This window comes from Perca flavescens, chromosome 4 (genome assembly GCF_004354835.1).
Source record: "Perca flavescens isolate YP-PL-M2 chromosome 4, PFLA_1.0, whole genome shotgun sequence".
Taxonomy (NCBI): Eukaryota; Metazoa; Chordata; class Actinopteri; order Perciformes; family Percidae; genus Perca; species Perca flavescens.
In genome coordinates this window covers 22,642,251-22,664,057 of record NC_041334.1, presented here as the reverse complement: position 1 = coordinate 22,664,057, position 21,807 = coordinate 22,642,251, and the positions used below count along the sequence as shown (strand labels likewise).

At 40.3% G+C, this 21,807-nt stretch overlaps 1 protein-coding gene across 1 annotated transcript in view; it reads left to right on the top strand.

The window, feature by feature from the left end:
- Positions 1–21,807, top strand: part of LOC114554014 (guanine nucleotide-binding protein G(i) subunit alpha-2) — a 53,291-nt gene that overhangs the window by 2,734 nt on the left and 28,750 nt on the right. The window lies entirely within an intron of this gene.

Here is a 21,807-nt window from a genome sequence, read left to right as displayed (position 1 = left end):
GGGATCTAAGCTGTCTCCTGTCTCTTTCAAATACATCTCCAATATTTACCAGGGGGTTGTTACGTCTCTGGTCACGCAACAGTTTTTTTATGTCATGTAGAATCTATCTCCGTTGATCCTGTTCGTTTGTTTGCTGCTTTCATGGCTGTACAACCGTTACAGCTTTAGCGCGCTGGGTTTACGTTTTTACAGGTATATCTGGCAACCCGGCCTGGCTGTCAAACTGGGCCGTTGATAACAACACACAGATCAAAACATAAACATAAATTCCGTCACGGAATGTAAATTTCAAAAAGAAAAAATACTGACATTAGCATTGTTGTCAGAAAAGATAGTATTTCAGTTTAACATGTTTCCTTAATATCTGATGAGGCATTGGTGTCATTTTTGGATTTATTACAGTACAAATATTACATATTGGACCTTTAAGCATTTTCTACAGATCAGAAAGCATATGTTTGTTAAATATATTGCCCTTTCTTCACTCCACTGTAAACCAATGAATTCACCCTGTTTGATTTCTCATGTCACCCACTCTTAATCTGCTCTTCTTTACACATGGAAACACGCTTTTAAATGTGACGTGTATCTCAATTTTGTGTATAATGTCAACACGGTGAAGTTGTTGTTACAGAGAGACTTTAAGGTGACAGTTGTTGACTGGCAATCACTGTGAGCAAACAGAGCAAAAGTAACAGCATCTTGTTCAGCAACAGCAAAACATTTTAAAAGAAATAGAGAAAAGAAAACTAGAACCATGTCTGCGGTTTCTTCTGGTGTCCTCCCACAGTAGAAAGACATGCAGGTTAGGTTAAATAGTGATTTTAAATTGCTTTCCTCGGTCTCATCACAATACAGGCTACAGTTTTAGATCAGAATCTGCTTTAATGGCCAAGTAAGTGTGAACAAATACAGGGAATTTTACTCTGGCTTTTTGTTGCTCTCAAAGTACAGTTACATTTGACCACTACATCAATACATTTGTATATAAAAAGTGTATAATATACATACACGTACATACACACATCTCTGGGCATGCTTCTCCCTAGACTTGTTTTCATGGTCCACATCCAATGCTGGAAATGGGCCGGATATCACTGTTACTGAGTACTGGCACTTCTGATTTTTGTCCACATGAGTACCGTTATTTCTTACTGCGTACCGCCCTCTCCTGCGATGAGTAGGTAGGCCTGTCCACCTGTAAACACCTGCGTAACTGCGTCTCTCACATAGCAGCTTAAAGGCTGTTTTATGGTTCTGCCAATGGTCAATTCGATGCAGAAGCATAAAACAGCTAGCCTGACAAGCCTGGATGTGGGTACGGAACTCGATCTGAGGGGCGGGATAAACGGTTGTCTTTCAAATTCCCTCTGCACGTAATAGGATAGCGCTACAACCAGGCAGAGCAACAAAGAAGGTAGCGGAGCTAGTTGATAGATTACACTTTTGCCGTATCCGGTCGGCAAAACTCCGAACACATCTTCCTTTTTTAAGAATGATTTCTGTGCCGTTCTTTGTTCTTTTATCAAAGAAAAGCTTAACTCCAAGTCTTCCAGAAGTCCGCTGTTCCCAGCAGCAGCAGCCATAAGCCCCGCCCACCGACTCTATACACATATAGAGTCGGTGGGCGACTTATACATATACATGATTGGCCTGACCAAACTTTGTTTTTTGCAGCTTGAAAGTCAAAGAGTGCCTAGACCCCCCCTGGCTGCCAAATAAATTTGCTGCCACTAGGGGGAGTCTATATTTCTAGGCTATAAAACAGCCTTAACGCTGACAAAACAGAGCTGGAAATGTCCTTGTTGACATGGATAATTGTATTGGATAAACATATTATTGTAACCCTGATCGCTGGAGTAGACTACTGTGCCACCGCCCGATACAGAAGCACAGCTGTGATCCAGCAGCCCACGGCCAGAGCATGATCCGTGATCCATCACCAAATCCTGCACACCAGAACAGCAAGCTGCGGCGTTATATGGCGGGTTCAACCGAGGCGACGGTGGCGTTTGTGTCAGAAAAACACTATGACAAGACGATTGTAAAATAAGTAGTTCATAGAGCGTGCGCAGCAGGACAACAGTCTTTTGCTCTGTGCGCTGCGCTTCTCGTCACCTCGCTCTCGCTCCAAACCACTTTAAATTAATCTTCTACACCCCTGCACCATTTATACAATGATAAGCTACTCTTTTAAAGTCCGTCTTAATCGGTTGCATGTTTTCATTCAAAAGGAGCTTTACACAAAACCTTATCGCAGCTGAATATTTGCATCACTGTAGCCACAGTTGCTGGTGAGCAAAAACCTCAATGTCAAGCCCGTAATGTGTGCAATGAAATGTATACAAACACGCAGAGTCATGGCGTTACCATGAAGTTGCCAGGCAACCAGTGGAGACTTGAAGGATGTCACCGCTCCTGGCCAATAAATAGTCCTGCACTTAACCTCCTGTAAAACCTGGTCAGTTTTCCATTTAGGCTTTTCTACAGATTAAACAAATAGGACATTACATGTTAATCAGTGAGCTTTATAGGTGCCGGCAGTTTGATTTTGTTACCTTTGAACAGAGCCAAGCTAGCTGTTTTCTTCTGTCTCCAGTCTTTGAGCTAAGCTAAGCTAACGGGTCACTGCAGCTTCATATTAACACACAGACATGAGAGTGGTATCAATCTTCCTATCTAACTCTCAGCAAGAAAGTGAATAAGAGTATTTCCCAAAATGTCCAACCATTCCTGGAATAAAGCATCTCAATCACAGCCATGGGTCAAGTTGTTTTTGACACTGGAGTCCAGTATTTAGAATTTCTTTTCTGTTTCTGTCTGTCTGAAGATTCTCACACATAACGCACTGTCGTGTATTTGTCTTGTTTCTGTATGAGAAGATATCAACTTGTTTTGGCAAAGAGAAGATGAGTCACTTGATGGTAGCCACTGAAGCATGAAAGGGGTGCATCAAAATATGTTATTGGCTTTCATCATTTGCAATCATCATGTTCAGGATGCAAAGTGCAAAAACAACCAGATTACTTCCTAGGTGTCTGATTTATGTAACAGCTCATGGTAAGGTCAGCGAGGTCTAGGGATGGACAGTCAGAATCAAATTATGTGGAGGAGAACAAAGTTTATGAACATTTAGTCGAGTTTCCAGACATAAAGAGCTTCAATTATTTTATTTTTTTAAAGATTATTTTTGGGGCATTTTTGAGAGAGAGAGAGAGAGAGAGAGAGAGAGAGAGAGAGAGAGAGAGAGAGAGAGAGAGAGAGAGAGAGAGAGAGAGAGAGAGAGAGAGAGAGTATCGTTGTATAACTAATATCGTTGTGGAAACACAATAAGCATGGAAACTAAATGCACACTTCCTGCATTATTGCAATACTTCAAATACTAAGTTACTCCTCCAGTAAACTAGTATTCACATGAATTAAAACAATAAAACATTGAGACCAAAGCACACTGGGTAATAACAAATTCAACACATTAACTGGTTGCTACGGACTCGTAAGACTTCCTCAGTCATAGTATATTTTAGCATAGGTAAAGCTGCCGAAGCTGAACATTATCCAAAACTCCATTTCTCAGACGAGCGTCAATTTGGGAGTTTGCATGCTACCACTCCTTCCTTCTTAAATGCCTTGAAAAGGCTGTCGTTGGCACAATTTGAAATCACCCGGACGCAAAATTACGAATCCCACTATGGCCACGCCAAGACCCGCCCTACGAAGCAGCTCAATTGGTTGGGGTTAGGCATTTGACCTTGAGTGGTTAAGGTTAGGATAGCCGATTGGCCAGGGGATAGGACCTGTACAAATGGGATTATTTTACCTTGCATACGCCTGGCCAATAAATGCTATTGAAGGGTGGATCTGGCCATAGTGGGATTCGTAATAGGCTCGTTCGAGATGAACTGCGCCTCGCCTGTAAAGTGGACGAGAGCAGGTCGGAGCAGCCGGGGGCGGTGACAAAAATCTGTCAAGTCGGACAATTTACAGCCGTTTCCAGCAGCCTTCAGGCTGAAGAGGAAGTGACAGAAACACTGTGGTCCGATTCCGATTTAATAAAATGTTATCAGACCCATATATCAGCTCCTACACAGTCTCCAGTTGCTTTTATTATGACAGAGTAGCTGTTAAAATGCTCTACATGCGATCTGTTGCTGATTTACACTATAGATGATCTGTAATCTGAACGGATTTAGTCAGCAACACGTGGTTTGTACAGAATAAGCTTTTAAATCAGACAAATAGCAGTTAAAATCCCTCCAAATCAATAAAAAGTTTATATAAAATGTGATCATGTTGAGTTGATTCTTAACCAATCAGCTGTTAGATAAGCTGAGAGGCTGGCGTTTCCCAGCATGCCCTGGGTCCGCCTGGGTCTTGCAGTCGGTGAAAAGCATAGACAGTATATAAGAATGGAACAACAGATCCCGTTGCTCTGGACGGAGACCATTGAAGGATATTAGAAGCACTTTTCCGGTGATTGCTAGTGTTACTGCACAGCCAGCCTCCAACTGACAGAGACAACGTAAATGTGACGTGAGCAACCTGTCTGAAAGTTGTAAGTCTTCTGGTAGCTGTGCCAAGAGAAATCTCAATCATTCCCAATCTTGCAGAGACGGAGAGCGTAGATATATGTAAGGTGATAACCTAGGCACAGGCTAATTATTGCTAACTAACATGCTAGTTAACATTATACGAACACCATAAAGCCATAAAGTAGGCTATTTTTCAACTCACAGCGCCACTCAGAGCTCAGCGCAAATTCTTTCAGGAAGACTTCTAAAACATAATAACTTTCTCTCTCCTCTAAACGAATCAGCCGTAGAGGTGTTCACTTTTCTTTTAACCAATCAGAAGCGGCCACGAAAATCACGAGCCAATCACTGCTGGGTCCTCCTCCGGCAGGCCTATACCGGCGGCTTTTCGGCGTTGGTCTTCAGGCTCCTCACGCCACCATCAGTGTCTAGACTCCATCGGGGGGTTCATATTTCGGCTTCTACCCCTTTTTAAAAGTTTTTCAGATTTTTAAAATGACAGTGGAGTCTAATCTCCAAAGACTGTACTGTACATTTCACGCATATGTACAATAAATCATTGCATATCTGCAACGAAGTCTCTCCTGATTGAAATACAGATAGGATTAGAGATGAGAAGTTTAACTGACACGTAACCGCAATCAGCTCACGCGCGCCACTTAGCACCAACTGCTAAAAATGTTTAATTTTAAATGAATGTAGCCTACTGGCAGTCTGGCACACGTGGATACTTAGTATTTTCTGTGGGTGAAGTCAGCTTCATTATATTCCATCTTCATGTCAGTGACTATACTTTGGCAATAGGTGGCGCAGTTAGCTATAGGGTTGTATTCTCAAAGAAAGCAACTCCAAACTTGTGTTGCTATCATGTTGCGATTTTTGTTTGGGTTTGGGATCCGTAACAGCCAATCAAGACACATCCTTAATCACAAACAAATCTATGCCAACTGTCGTACAGTAATCAGAAAGTATTTTCAGGTCCTGACTGCATAGCAGTGGTAACAATATTAAATGCAAAGCAATGCAGCCAAAGGCAAAGTACAGTCCCTGATTTCAGTGCAGCAAATTTCTGCCCTGAGAAATGAATGTATAATATTGCAGTTAAGTAAGGTATTATTACCATTCACTATGTACAAGCAATATGATCAAGTTTACCAAACAATACAATGACCAATGAAGTTGATTTTGAAATGTATTTTTGGTTACCATCGTAAATAATTTTTATTTCAGCACATGCAGCAATTATCTGTCACATAATGATATCTAATTACCATCACGTTTTACTTCACTTTTAAAAGTATTGTAAGGGGCAAGATACTGCCCTACCTGAGGGACAGTTTCAGTTTCCCTGTCACACATTTTCACCCAGAAATGTTAAATGAGGATCTTTTATTTTCGCCCCCAACTTATTTCCTTTGAACCCTCCTGAAATGAGCCTCCACTGCACTGCTATTTCTTGCTAATTCTCACCCCAGGCAGATGATAATAATAGTGCTTCACAGACATGACTCACTTCTCATGACAGGGAGGGCGGCTCAGAGTGAGACTGTCCATGCAGATATGACAATTTCACAACTATCCACAAACTGAAATAATATACTTATGTACCGTTAGTCATGTCGCTGCTGAACACCACAAAGTCCTCAATAAATGCATGTGTATTTACGTGCTGAAATAGCAAAAAGGGGGTCCTTGCTTCAGCCTCACTTAGGATGCAATTTTTACTACAGATTACAGAACTGAGAGTTATTGGTGAGTTTTCTATATGAATAAAATGAACAACGTCCAATAAATGCCCTGGGACAGATTATTTCTAGTAGAACCATGAATGAAATCTACTCAGAGTATCAGAGGCGATTTTAAGAATTTTTTCTTAATGAGGCAGCTTGGCTCAGGGTCACAGTGGACTAATGAGCAGAGGCGTGTGTGTGTGAGAGATTTTTAGGTCTTTGAATGAGATGATGTGTGTCTATAAAGCAGAGTGTACATGTGTGTTTGCTTCATATAGTGGTAAGTATCTTCTGAATATTTCTTGAGGCAGGATGGTGGTTTATGACATCCTGTAACAATGTTAATGCATTGCATGCACAGTTCACACATAGCTTTTACACCTTTTAGAAAATGTAATTGATTAGCTAGAAGGCAGACAAACTCCTAAACAAGTATGAAGTATGTACGCCACTAAAATAGTATAACCATATAAATAGAATGAGAGTAGAATGGACATTCCCATTCAAATTAACATGGCCCAATGGTCAGAGCGGCGGACATTTTTATTTCTACCAAATCAACGCATTTGCCGAATTAGCTATGAGCATTTCCTGTTTACAATACACCCATGATTTTACTGACTAGCTATTGCTGGATTACTGTTATACTGGAAAAATTTAGAAACGGGATGATTCTCATGCAAGTTTTGGCGTTATAAGAAGAAGAACCTTACTTGCCTGCATGAGCCTTGAGTCTCCAACTGCTGACTGTTTAGGTAAACAGGGCCACGTTCAGCATTGACAAAACGCAGCAACACGTTTTTTTAAACTGAAACGGGGGTGCGTTGAGTTTACAGTAACGTCTCTGCTGATTGGGTATCACCTCTGACACAGCCAATAAACGAGAGACACACCCACCAAACGAGAGAAAACAAATCTCAAAGCCGTTGCATACCGCTTCACACGAGGAAACGGTTAGTTCAACCAGGAAACCGTAGCAAAACGGTGCACACCGTTTTGAGATTGAACCATAGACAGTATGGATTGAACGTGCCCCAGGCCAAAATTGACTAACCAATCCAGTTGTTTTTAGAACACCATGGGCACGTTCAGCCCCGACAAAATGTAGCAAAACGTTAATTTAAACTGAGCGTTGAACACCCTGCTGTGCACACAAGCCCACTGCCTTTTTACTACCACAAGTTTAAATACATGTCACTGCTGCTTGGGTAACATCTCTGACACACCTACCAAACAAGAGAAAACATACCTCAAAGCTCGTTGCACACCGTTTTACACCGTTCTGAGGAAACCTGTTGTTCAACCCGGAAACCATGGCAAAACTGTGCACACCGTTTTTACATTATGCATGCCCCATGATTCACCAAGCCCTTTCACCTCTTACAGTATCCTTGCATAAGTTGTATACATACTGATAAAGAACATCTCTTTTTTCTTTTTTTAAATCATTTTGAAATGTTGCTTTTGGTAGTTTCTGCACAAGTGCCTGCTTTCTGCCTATTCATTGCAACTTCCTTATCCTCATAGAGCTGGACTGTGTGTATGGAAGAGAGTGAATTAAGGTAAAGCCTTCAGGCCTATATGTGATTTTGAAGTAGGTTAACTTACTATATTTTCTGTTGCTGCAGTAGTAGAACTTTTATCTGATGACTTTGTGATACCTACAGTTGTTATCCAGCAGGTTTATGCAGACCTGAAGTTATAATGGAAGTTTTGGTTGAGAGCTATGTTTAATTAAATTACATATTTATCACAGCTCACACATATATGCAGAATAATTGTCAGTTCAAAAATTAATTCTCAATGCTGTATGGTGCAGGTGACAAACCTGATCCTTCCCCATCTTTCATGTTTTAATCACATTTCCATTATATAATCCATCTATAATTTAGTACTTCTTTTATCTCTTTCTCTCCTCGTCTTTTCATATTCCACTCACCCTCTCTCATATGGTAGTGAGTGAATAGTGCAAGAGTGCCTCAGTAAGCAGCAAAGTCTTGTTAGGACCAATATGTTACCTCTGACAACATCAATCCACTCACATTGGTTACACATTTGACACCAAAGACAGTTGACGTGGGGGTGCTGGACGTAACTTGGTATGCCTTTGACCTCTTGATTGGTTTTGCAAAAATGAAGGAGGTTTGAGAGTGATGGCGAGATAAAGGATGAGAGAGGTAAGCAGAGAAAAAAATCCATAAATCCATGCAATTACCTGGAAATCAGGTAAAAAAGAATCTAAAGAATGAATTTAAATGGAAACATTTAAGATTCCCTTTTATAATTTTGAATCAAAGACATTTTGTCTGCTCTGATAAAGAAATCAACAGTATTAAATATTTAGGAAGTTAATATTAAAACTTGAGGTGACAAGGACATGAGTAAGAACATTCATTCTGACCCCTCACGTGTGTTTTCCGAGCAGCCAGGTTGGGCCAGAGGTAGACAGGTGACTGGGCGAGTATATTACATCATCTATCTAACTCCTAAATGTGCCAGATGATGTCATTAAGGTAGAACCTTAATATTTCAAATTCCCATATTCTGCAGAAGTGGTAGACAGTTTGTGCACATGAAAGCATCATCTTCAGTAGCACAAACCACAGGTGGGACAAATTTAGTTAACGAGACATCAGTTCCCATTATTAGTTATGTGTCCCATTAAGCATGCTGGTGAGCCAGCATGGAAAATACCAGGGCCCTGAAACGCCATTTATAAATTACACCTGCGCTTTACGGGTACAACATGCCACGTCTATTGATTGAGATCGAAAGTCATTAATTCCAATAGAAGGTAAATTAGGAACACCTCCTTGTGGCCGTCATTGAATTTTCTAAAACGTGACAAAGTTGTATCATCATAACAACCAAAAGTAGAGGGGGGATTGTTACCATTTGCGGTGGTTGGTGCAGAAACAAGAACAAGAACTTTGCTGTCTTTTTACCCACGAACAGGAATCATTTTATTCAAAGCAACGCACGACCAAACCGGACATACTGCTACTGGAAATTAAACCCCTGGGTCTCTGCAGTGATGATAGATGAAAATTAAAGATGTAGTATCTTCGCCAGGTGTAAGCCTGGAGGGTATCCTATAACACGAGACGTGACGTTTATTGAGAAAGAATAAAGATTGAGAAAGATTGTGTGTGTGTGTGTTTGTGTGTGATGTGTGTGTGTGTGTGTGTGTGTGTGTGTGTGTGTGTGTGTGTGTGTGTGTGTGTGTGTGTGTGTGTGTGTGTGTGTGTGTGTGTGTGTGTGTGTGTGTGTGTGTCGTTCTGCAGTTAATCTTGCATACTACTGCCCATCCTCGTTTTGTTTTGTGCACCTCTATGACTGTATGCTCAAGGACCTCTCATGGCTGCGGTGATTCAGTTCAGGATTTTTGAAAAACCTACTGTATTTTATTGACAGTTTTACTCTGTCATTGACTGCTGACTCCTGACTCCTCTTAACCAGCCACTAGTGGCCACAAGTATCAACAACTGGTTCTGTTCGGCTGTGGCTCAGAAGGTGGGGCAGTTGTCCACTAATCCGAGGGTCCATGGTTTGATCCCTGGCCCCTGCAGTCTACATGTTGTTGGGCAGATACTGAACACCAAATTGCTCCTGATGACTGTGCCATCGTTGGTGTGAATGTTTTATCGCTCCTAATGAGCAGGTGGCACATTGAATGGTAGCTTCTGCCACCAATGTATGTGTCTAAAGACTAGAAAAGTCTTAGTCCATGCAGTCCATTTATATAGCAAAAGGCATTTCCGGAAAACGGCTAGGCTGAAAACAAGCCTTACCTAATCTGTTTTGGCTCAAAAACTTGCATCCATAAAAAATAATTAAAATTTCATACCCAACAGGTTATGATCCACTAAAGTTAGGCACGATTCGAGATAAATAAATCCTTGTTTTTGTTATCTTTGCCGCCGTCTTAACTGTAAAGCTGCTACGGGAGCCGGTAGAGGTAAAAGCAGGGAGTGAGTGGAAATAAAAGTGTTGTTTCAGTGACGGCTGGAAATATGACATGGCGTGAAGTGTTGCAGGGTGGAAAGTCCATGAGCTACTGCGCGCACCTAGCAGCTACCGGTGTGGGGCTTCTACATGGAAAATATGGACGCCTGTTTTGATGTGCACCGTGTATTTTGGCCTTAACGACAATTTGGTGAGCGTGATTAAACTCTCCTTTGTTTGAGAGGGAGACACACCTCTCGGAGATCTGCACTCTACTGAGTGCACTTTTCTAGTTTAGACATAAGAAGCATTGTCTAAATGTTAACTATTTTTTCACAATGAACAGCTTTATATAGATTCATACAGATATTGTGGCAGTGGTGAGGAATACGGAACAATGTGAGTGCTGCCACCTCATCACAGAACACTTGTGCCAGTCCTCTTTCCTGTTAACATTTTTGGAAGAACAATTAGCTTACATCACCTACATCACCAACTGCTGAAAGGTTTGAAAATCTACCTAGTAGATTTTTGCTGTTTGGAAATGTTTCTGCTCAGCAGTAGTGATCAGTGGTCCTGATGCAGAGTGCATCAAGTTGAAGCTCCATCTGCCAACACTAAAGGTCTCTCATCGATTTGGCTCCCAGTTGATTCCTGGCATAGCTATCAACCCTCCTCAACACACACATTTAGAAAACCATGAAATATACAATAGTTTGACCACTTACATATCATAGCACTGACCGAAGGAGACAACACACATTTGTTGCTGTAAGTATTAGAGGTCGACCGATAGTGGATTTTACCGATACCGATAGCTAGGTTGGGCCGTATTTGCCGATAACCGATTAATTGACTGATAGTATTTAGAATTGATACTGGATAAAACAGCTGATAAAATACATACATTTCTTCAAAAAAGGCCCAAATCTCAAAACAGTGACGCCATTCTTCTCTTGGAACGGTTAGAACTAGCCTGACGTGGTCCTGGGTCCTACTCAGATTCTTGTCAGAATGTGAGTCTGAAACCGCTCCATTGGGCTGTGATTATGGGGCGTGTTCCAACCAAGGGCGTAAGCTTCGCTTCAGAACTCGAACCTCCGATGGCGCCATTTTGTTGCTACAAAGGTATCACCTCCTATTAGCATTCCACTGACCGCCATTTTTTTTTTACGTCACTTGACAGTGAATAACTTTACATCTGAAGTGTTTAAAGACTCTATTTGTCCGTTGTTTATTTCTAAAGAAACACAACAATGTATAAAAGGCTCCATTACCTTGTACCTCACGTTATGGCTCCGTAGCAGACGTTTTTGTAAAAATAGGCTAACGATTGTGTCATAACCACGAGACTTACTGTCACACAGTAGAGGAATTACCGTATAGTACAGGAGAAGCTCGCAGGCAGTTTCGACTTACATTAGCTGTTTAGGTTTAATTACTAATGTTAACTAGCATGTTAGTGATCAATAATTAGCCTGTGTCTATGTTATCTTACATATACCTACACTCTCCGTCTCTGTAAGATTGGGAATGATTGAGATTTCTCTTGTCACAGCTACCAGAAGACTTACAACTTTCAGACACGTTGCTCACGTCACATTTACGTTGTCTCTGTCAGTTGGAGGCTGCGCAGTAAAGGAAGAGATCACCGGAAAAGTGCTTCTAATATCCTTCACTGTCTCCGTCCAGAGCAACGGGTTCTATATATGTCAATGGTTCCAACCGAACCAGGAAAAAAAAATGCATCTGCATTCATTGGATAGACCTACAACCAATCAGAGCAACGGAACTCAACACTGTGTATCGTCTCCATAGCAACCACTCTTTGCACAATGCATTCGTTATAACTTCCGACTTTTTTGAAGCTGGATATATCATTTGTTCCGTGTAAATATAAATGTGGATAACGTTAGTGATAGTGACATGCTTGCTACAGTTGCATTTATAGAGATGAATCGGCGGAAACACGTTTTATTTCAATGAGTCACGGCTTTGTTCTAACACCACTGGGCGCTCCCTCTCTTCACTCACTCTCTATCTCGCTCCACCATATAACGCTACCGTGCTTTCGGGCAGTTGTTGATGCTCCTCCGCTGAGGATTTTAAAATGAATGCGCTGTCGATTCTACACATCTCAATTCTCCAGCGGCAGCCACTAGACGGATCGTGGACGATTTGGGTCGGACTTGCGTTCATTTTTGTCGGTGTTTAAACGCTTGAGGTTAGTTAGCTTACTACTAATGTTTAGCGTCATCTCAGCCTCGAAAGCAAACAAACATACTGTTGTGCTGTTCTTTCTCTACTAATGCAGCATCTATTCAACAAATTAATAACTTTATAATGATATGACAAAATGTACTGTTTACATACCTTTTTGCTGTCGATGCTTTAAACGCGCATCTGATGTCAGCCTTCTCCGCACAGCATGTGCAGCACGCAGTAACACGTGTCGAAAATAAACAACAAGAGGCATTTCAGTTTTTATTTCGCCTATAGAGGCCGCTATTGTAATGCATGATGCTAGCAGACCCTTCTCAGCTCTCGTGTACTGTGTAATGAATGACAGCGCGCGCTTCTCAGCCGCTCCAGCAACGGATGCAACCAGGAAAAACTATCGGCATGGATTTTTGCCGATAACAATAGTTCCACCAATCAACTATTGGTGCCGATTAATCGGCAAAACCGATGAATCGGTCGACCTCTAGTAAGTATAAGTCATCATCACAGTTTTGGGCTTTACAGGCCCACTGTACACAGTAAACCAGACCTAAGCCTTTCAAGTGTGTAAGTACAACTCTCAAAACCCCTTTATTAGTTACAAATTGGGCCAAAGCTCACTGGATCACAGGGAACCCCCTTCTAGGGCTAAATGTGGGCCAATGATGATAGTCATTCTTCAAGTCTTTAAACTCTCTGCCTGGTTGTTATGGTTATATTCCTACAGAATGATTCCCATAATATAAAAAAAAGAAAAAAACATTCTTCATTATGCAAAAAACAGCAGGCACCAAAATGCTTTCAGTGATCATATTTGAATGTAAAACAAGTTTATACTTACTGCTAGTTGAGATATTTCTGAGATGTTTTATTTGACTGAAGAAACGGTTAACACAGAGGTAACAGATGGTGATGATTTTCCAAGAAAGAGTTGGCTTCTGTTAAAACAGCTTAAAATAAAGTTTTCAGTAGATGTATTATTATTTTCCTGTCATACTCTGAAAAGAATAGCCAACAGTGTTACAAATACAATCTTACACTGTTCCAAGTCATTAAAAGTTGAGTCTTATACCTCTGAGAAAACAATCCTACAGCTTTAATACCTCTGATTAGTTAAATGTGTTACTCTCTTTTGAGTTTGTGAAGATAAGAATCTGTAAGCACCACCTGACGACGATGACTGTACTATCTTGCCACCACAGGCCATCGTCATTTATTTTGAGTAAATCTCAGATTTAGATTTATAAGGTGATAATCAGTACAGCTAGTTGTGGTTCCCCCAAGTGGCCAACAAACAAAAGAAAAAATAATGTTGGTTTAAACGTTTGGCTCTTACCCTCTCTTAAAGGCATACTATGTAACTTTTCCCTCTGCGGTCCCCCTACAGGTTGCCTCATTGGAACTACAGCTTGCACATCCCGCCACTTCGGTCCCCCTACAGGTTGTCTCATTGGTGAGACAACCTGTAGGGGGACCAAAGTGGGAAAAGTTATAGTATGCCTTTAACAATCGTAAATCTAAAGTTGTTGTTTTTGGCATTAATGAAACAAGGTGATGAAACAAAAGTCATTAAGATGTCTGGAAATCTTCTTGAGGCCAGATAGATGAGGATATCAACAAAAGGAGAGTTGACATGATACTGTTTCCCAGAGGTAGTGTAAACCATTCCCTATGATCAGCAAAGCATTTCTCTATCAAATTATAACGCATGCGCTTTAATGCCATTTCTGTTTTAAAGATAATGGTAAGAAAGAGACATCAGAGTGACATCAGAGTGTATGCCTGTTAGTAATTGCCAATATCCATCTGATCAAAATAAACTAATATTGATTAAAAAAAATATATAAATTCTGCATCTTGGTATTTTGCTATCATGTGTCTGAAAACATCAATATTGCCATTTGTAGCTCCCAGCAGGATTAAGAAATAATAGTCACCAGGGTGCTTGTCATGTTTGAAACATTTGTCTTACAGTGGAATATTATAACTAATTAACTAACTAATTATAACTATGTAAAAAATGCACTATTTTTTAAATTGCTCTAGTTTGTTCTTGGGGGAGACTCTAATTTAGTTGGATCCAGCCTGAATTAGTGTGCCATTAATTTGTCAGTAATTCATATCTGTCCAGTGCAGGAGTCAGGCTGCAAATGATTTAAATGTCATTAACAAGACATTATACCTCTAGATTATGAACTACATTCTGCTCTAGGCGTTAGAAATTGTATTGCTAACTGCTACTGTTAGACTTGAACCCAAAAGCACGACTATGAGACAGTCAAGAGTTTGTAAGGAAAGTTCAGTTACCTTAACAGTTAAACTTAAACACAGGCGGGGTAAAACCGGAAGATACTGTAAGTCACACAGGCTCAACAAATCTGAAGAGGGGCAGGCAGAATCCAAGGTCTGAAAAAGAGGCAAATAGGCTCAGAACAGGCAGATCAAGCAACTATAAACTAAGTTATGCTGGAGAGCTTGGCAGTAACACACAAGACAATCTGGCAAGGGACTAAGTGAGAGTAGATTGGTATATATGCTGAGGGACTAATGAGAGAATGGGCTCCAGGCGAAATGACAGGTACAATAAGTTGGTGATAAAGCAAAACCAGATAAAAACAGTTAGTGGAATTCATGACAGAAATATGTTATTTTAACAGGAAAGTGGTTGTTTACTCATTCCTTCTGTTTTTTTTTTTATATCATCTGTTTCAAGATTTAGCTTTTTACTTAATCTTAAAATCCTTATTTCTGCCTGTTTCTCTTACTCATCATATTTACTAATATCCAGTCACAACTTTGTCTTTTTTTCTGCTGATAATTGTACTTAAGAGGTATACTTTATGGTTGTATTTGTATGCTGTGTTTCATTGTCTTGTGTTATTTAACAAAGACCAGATATCCCACCTGTGTCAGTTAATTTGTTATCAAGATCAATGGTTGCGTAAATCCCATGATTCACATGGTTTTGACTCATGTCTGGAGGTGTTATGGTGTAACTATTTCAAGTGTTTTGGAGTGACCACAAGGCAATGAAATGATCTTTCAAGTGCAAAGGTGAAAGACTTCAGCATCGGACAGCGCCCATGCAGCCACAATTAATAACAACACAAAACGACAACAAAAATGCGACAGCAACAACAAGAAGTGAATATGCATATTGCATATGCATATTCAGACAACTGTGCATTGGTAATTATGTTGCGCATTAAATGTCTACCACAGTGTCAGAAATAAAATTAATAATGTCCAAGGTGCAGCCACAACAAGAAGTGCATGTACCCTGCCTGTCAACTGTGCTCATATGTTATAAAAGGAGTTGGCTATCATCACAATCTTAGCAATTATATTTCCATTGCAAACAAAAGTAACTTGTAGGCTTACTTGCTGGAAATATTTATGCTTCTTCTTGTTCCAACCAGATTCAGATAAGTGGGATTAATTCATGTTTGCACTACCGGACCGACGTGCACTGTTGATAAGTAATAGGCCTTTCAGTTCAAATTTAAAAAAATTAGATGAGGCTATGACAGGTGCACAATATACAAACTCACATAACACAACCTATAGTGCGAGAACATGCACACCAGACACCCTCGAGCCGACGCACACAGACACATCGTATTGTAAATAGTTAAATAGTTTATTGATCTCCAGTATCACCAGATGCAATTTAGTTGAGATTCAATACACACACAGAGGCCCTGCTCTCCAGATGAATGGATAGGTTAAGCGTTGAAGTCAAAGTAGTAATGCACCAGTACAGCACAGCACATTACATTTCACTTGGAGTCATTCATGCCTGTCCACTTTGTAATAGGACTGGTATAGCATGAAGAGCTCAATAGAGGTATTTGTGAGGGGGACAGTGAATAAGGAGTCATCGTAAGCCATTTCAATATATTTATAAATGACTATTTCAAATAAAACGGACAAAGCAAAGTAGATGAATACTATCAATGCTCTTCTCATTCGCAGTTGTTCATCACTTAAAAACGCAACAAACTGAGGTTTGAAATAGAGCAAAGGAAAAGCTGTTACTGAATGAGCCTGTGCTTTAAGTGTATTATAGTTTTTCTTCTGTCGGCCCACACAAACGTGTAAATGTGTTGATGTTCGTAATGTAGTTCTGGTGAGGCAATGTGCTGCTGTAACCATGGCAACTACTCGGGTACATGCACATGCAAGGACACTACTCATTTCGCTACCGGCTCAGAGTTGTCGGACCAACACAAACCAGCATTTAGGCATGTTTTCTTGGTGGATGTGGCACAATATCTCTCCAGTAATATCAGCCATCAGCACTATCGTCAGCAGTAATAAAAGAGCTGCACACAGCAAGCACCTCATGGCCAAGTGGGAATTTGTCAGGTGTGTATATAAATTTTTTTCCTGCCCGACACAAATACAGAGAAGCACATACATGTGCACGCAAAGGTGAGTTTATAAATTACAATTACCATGCTTTCAAAGATGAAGCTATGTAGCAACAAATACTGCACTCATGTAATTTCATTTTCAGTGCCCCTTAATTGCATTGCAAGATTTTGTGTTCCTTGGCCAACCACAGCTATCAAAACTTGTCTGAACACATACAAACATAAGCACAACTGCACTCTTTGCCATTGCAACTGATTTGGTGTAAGCACAGCCCTCACTTTCCTAACAATCTGGTGTACCAACAGAATGCAGGATGGTTTTATGGGATCCCTCTAACACTGCAGCAGCTGCCCGACACTGCGGATGTCTCATCTGTTTGCTGACGTGTGTGTGTGTGTGTGTGTGAGTTCAGTGTGTGTAAGAGTAAAAGCTGACATGATGGTATGCGGAAACATAGGGAGGTAGAAGAGTAAGCAGAATGACTGCCAGGCAAACACCAGCTGTGATGGTTGGATATGCGTAGAATCAATGTATTTTCCAGGCGCAGTGGATTGATTAGGGGAAAGGGAAAGCCATGATTCTCATAATCTTCGCCATAAAGTCTGTATCTCATGCAGGCTTTCATTTCCTAAAACGCAGGGCTCAGAAACAGAATACTAGCATGTGGGAAGCTTCTGTTTCTACAGTGAATAATCAGTCTTAATTTTTCACAAAAGTGGCCCTGCCAAATTGAATAAAGAGATTAAATTGTTTTGATTAGCACTATCTTACGCTGTAATGCCAGCCAGAATTTATGGAGCTACAGATATTAAATATATTTGGGTTTACCAATATTCCTTTTTGTTTTTACTTAAACCTATTACATGAACAAACATTTTGATAAGAATTGTTTGTCTCTAAATATTTGGGACCAAGATAGAGTATGTATTGAGTTGGACATTTTACAGTACAAAAATAAATGTGTCACTGCTTACTGGTGGACCCACTGTAATGGAGACACTTAAGCATGTCATTGGCATCTCCTGTTGCTTAAAGGGTGACATAAAGGCAAGATACCAATATGTTGTTGATAAGCTACTAGCAGCCAATTTCTCAGTGGGGCTCTAGACTGATTTAAGAAGGCATATTAACTATCTGTATGTAACCTTTTCTATCTGGCTTTCATAACATTAAATATCTTGAATTTTCATCTAAAAACTATGGAACAGTGGCTGTGATGCGTTGATAAGAATTCAGGCGCATTCACTGGATTAGTGTAATTAGTAGGAACTCAAGCAAGGCTGGGTACATATTGATTTTGTTCTAAATTATCCTGGTGATTGGTGTGTATTCTGTGTGATACCTGATACTTCCGACAACCCGTCACATATAGCAAAGTGTGGAATCAGCTCTACTGAGAGGCCCTTTGTCATAATAATAATCCTGTTATTGAATAGTTCATCTAAATACCTTTTTATGGACACAATCCAGAATTTAAGACCGAATTTGTCCTCTTATGATGCAATGCTGTCAATCATGGCCCCTGTTTTGATTGGTAGCCAGCAGCCAATATTTTTTTTTTTTACACAGAAGTAGATTCGGCTCTGTTACTACCTCTGCTGCCGGCTTAATGGCGGAATAACTCGGTCCCCCCATTCCATGTCTGTACCTTTTTTTTTAATACAGAGCAGCGAGGCCGAATAACGGAGCTATAGTAAGGGGAGACAAATCAGAATGGGTTGTTGAATCCCATGTTTTCTGATCTAGGCAGGCAACAACTGACTGGGTTGTCTTATTTCACAGTCTGTGGGTTGTAAAATGTATAAAAGTGTCAAATACGTGGAAAAACAAGTACAAAAAGTATGTATTTACCTTGTTACCGAAATACCCACCATAAGAAAGTTATGCCAATTATAAAGTTTTTAGGTAAAGAACTTCACTTTGAACTATGATTTTTTTTGCCTTTTATTGGATAGGACAGTTTAAGACAGGAAAGTGGGAGAGAGAGGGGGATGACATGCAGCCACAGGTTGGAATCGAACCTGGGCCACTGCGGTAAGGACTGAGCCTTAGTACTTGGGGCACATGCTCAACCAGGTGAGCTACCAGGTCGCCTCAGTTTAAGCTATGTTTTAATGAAACCTATTTTTTGGAGCTTAACCAGTTTTTATTGTGAGATAAGTAGTTTGTTGACTTTACCTGCATTGTGATGAATTGCAGAGTGAATATGTGCAAACGTTTCTCTTGAAGTAATATCAGGTCAGCATTTTGCTCCCTGCCAGTGTGTCTGAGCCAAGGCTTTAGATAATGACTAGATCAGTGTCAGAAAGCTATCCAAGTACATATCCCTCCAACGATTTCCATTTCAAGTTATCTTTAGCGCTCTCCTTTTTTCTAGTACATTTTCCAGTATATGCAGGGTCATACTTGAGGGATTAGAAGGTTGCTCATCCCACTGTTAAGATTTTTGAAAGTACTAATGATAATAACAAATTTCAAAACCACCAATACCATACCTTGTTTTTGGAAATGCAAATTAATTCAGCATTCAGTTATGACAGAAAGTAACTTTTAGCAATAAATGGTTATCTTCCCTCTATCTCTGGTTCAATTTCTGCTGGAGACTTTCAACACTCTCCCCATCTCACTCTGGAACTGCTACAAGTACTAGAGACTATTAGCAGAAATGTAAGTAATTTAGCCAGGTGCCACGACTTCCTAAGCTTAAAATATAATAAAATCTTACTAGCAGTTCTAAACTGAGTAGTGCAGCAGAGATACAATTGATTAGGGGTTTTTGTGCAGCACTATTCTGAAAAATATAAAATAATTTAAATTACAAAGTTGACTGAGAAAAGAGTCTTTTTTGATATGTTCCTAAATGTAAGAATCAGCAAGAATTATTGCTACATTCATAACCTCATCCTGAAAGATCAGATCACTGTGAAAAATCACCCACACACGATCTAATGTTAGACTTCTTTGGTGGAAATGGCAAAGATTTACTTCAGACTTTATATTGCTAAGATGTACTACATTTTGAGACATCCAGCACATGAATTCTTAAAATGTCAAGAGTGGTTGGATCATTGGCTTGGAGACACAGATGGGCATCACTAGCTTAGCAATGACTTAATGTGTTTAGCTTGTGTTTTAAATTGCTATGGGAGACCACGTAGAAAGAAATTGATTTGACAAAGAATGGCACCTTGTATTGGAAATGTATGAATCAGTTAAGAGCAGTGTTGATGACACTACAAACTGCTGATGGGCATTCATTTAAAGCAAGATGGGTGATGTGCTGAAGGAGGCACTAAGGTCTAAAAGGATTAACAGTAAAGGTGTGCTTGCTTGTATTAAAGGATGTAATGAAGTGTGTCTCTGCTATACTCTTCATACATTACTGTATAAGCTCAGTACTCTTCCTCAGGCAGCACTGATGGATTTGACTGCATTGCATACATATCTAGATAGATGTCATGTTACAGCCTCTCAGTGTGCTCTTGTTAATTTGCATGCATCAGAATGAGCTTCCACTTGTCTCTGTTGTTTCTCATTGATGCTCTTTTTCCCCAGAATGTAGAAGACATAAGTCTTTAAAATCTACACCTGTTTCTGTTCATTTGCTTTAATTGTTAGCTTCAGAAGTGAATCTGACAATGTACAGTAGGCACCAGATATATGAAAGGCTGTTTGCTTCCAATCTGTTAAACTACCATCACTTCCTTCGTATCTGACACATAGTGTTCTGCCTGATTTGCTGCATTGATTTTTCTTCAAGAATACTGCAGTAGCTTAAAGATGCTTGTTGACAATTTTGAATGTAGAATAGTGGGGTATAGATTAACCATCCAGGTCGCATAAATGTGTTGATACTGCTTGTGAGCACACATAACACAGGATCAAATACTGTTAATATTGGCTGCACAGCCAGAGCGCAGCAAGCATCATACTCTGCAGAGCAAAGCAGTAAGCTCCACTGCTCCCTGTGAAGCTGATGACCTACTTTTCCACTCCAGGCGATGACTTACTATACCGTATCCAGCCATGTAAAATTCCTCCATCGCTTTTTCACTCTGCATATGAAATAGGTTGGAGGGAGAGGGGAGATGCCTGCCGTGCTGGCTGAAACACCTGTGCTACTGATGGTAGTTTGTAGACAGTCACCCACTAGAACCTATATGTAGTGATACAGTGAGCTAATCTAGGTCTTTGTTCCCTGTCTGGAAGCCTGAATCGGTGGAGTAGCTGCATGAAATAATTCAAAGACTGCCACTATCTGCAGGCTAATAAAAAGAGGATAGAGAAAGGCTTGATTTCAGGCTGGGTGAAAAATATGAGATTGTTAGTTACAGCCTGCTGACAGAGGGCAATTGACTAGAACCAACTGTGTTCCACTTAAAAATGAGTTTCTTGAATTAACATGTACACACACACACACACACACACACACACACACACACACACACACACACACACACACACACACACACACACACACACACACACACGATCGACTGAGTGATTGATGTACTAGAAGTATTGCCTAAATAATTTAGGTCACATTGTGGCCTTCCTGCCTTAAAAAATTTAATAATTTAAGAATCGGAAAGTTCGTCTTTCATCTAACACCTTAGTTTTTGGTGTATATTGACCATTATGTCCTCACAGAATAGAATTGTAGTCTTCAGCCATTTTCTCATATAAACTCCAGACAATGTCTGGAGTATCAGTTCCCAACATTTTCTGGAGTTTTGCGTGCGAACATGTAGCACACAACAGGAGATTGTCCGTATCAGATGTGTTCTCACCTACTAGAAATACTCCTTTTGGTTTATGCAAGGGTGGCGCCTGGGTAGAGCGTGCAGGAGGCAGGACATGACATGTATTACACCGCTGTCACAGAGCCGTTCCTCACCAGAACCAAATCTCTTGCTGGTACTTGAATTTGTCCGGCGATTTTAGCATTGGCCCTTATCCGACAGAAGTTCCCGAATCTCATTGTCTCTCTAGATAGACATTTT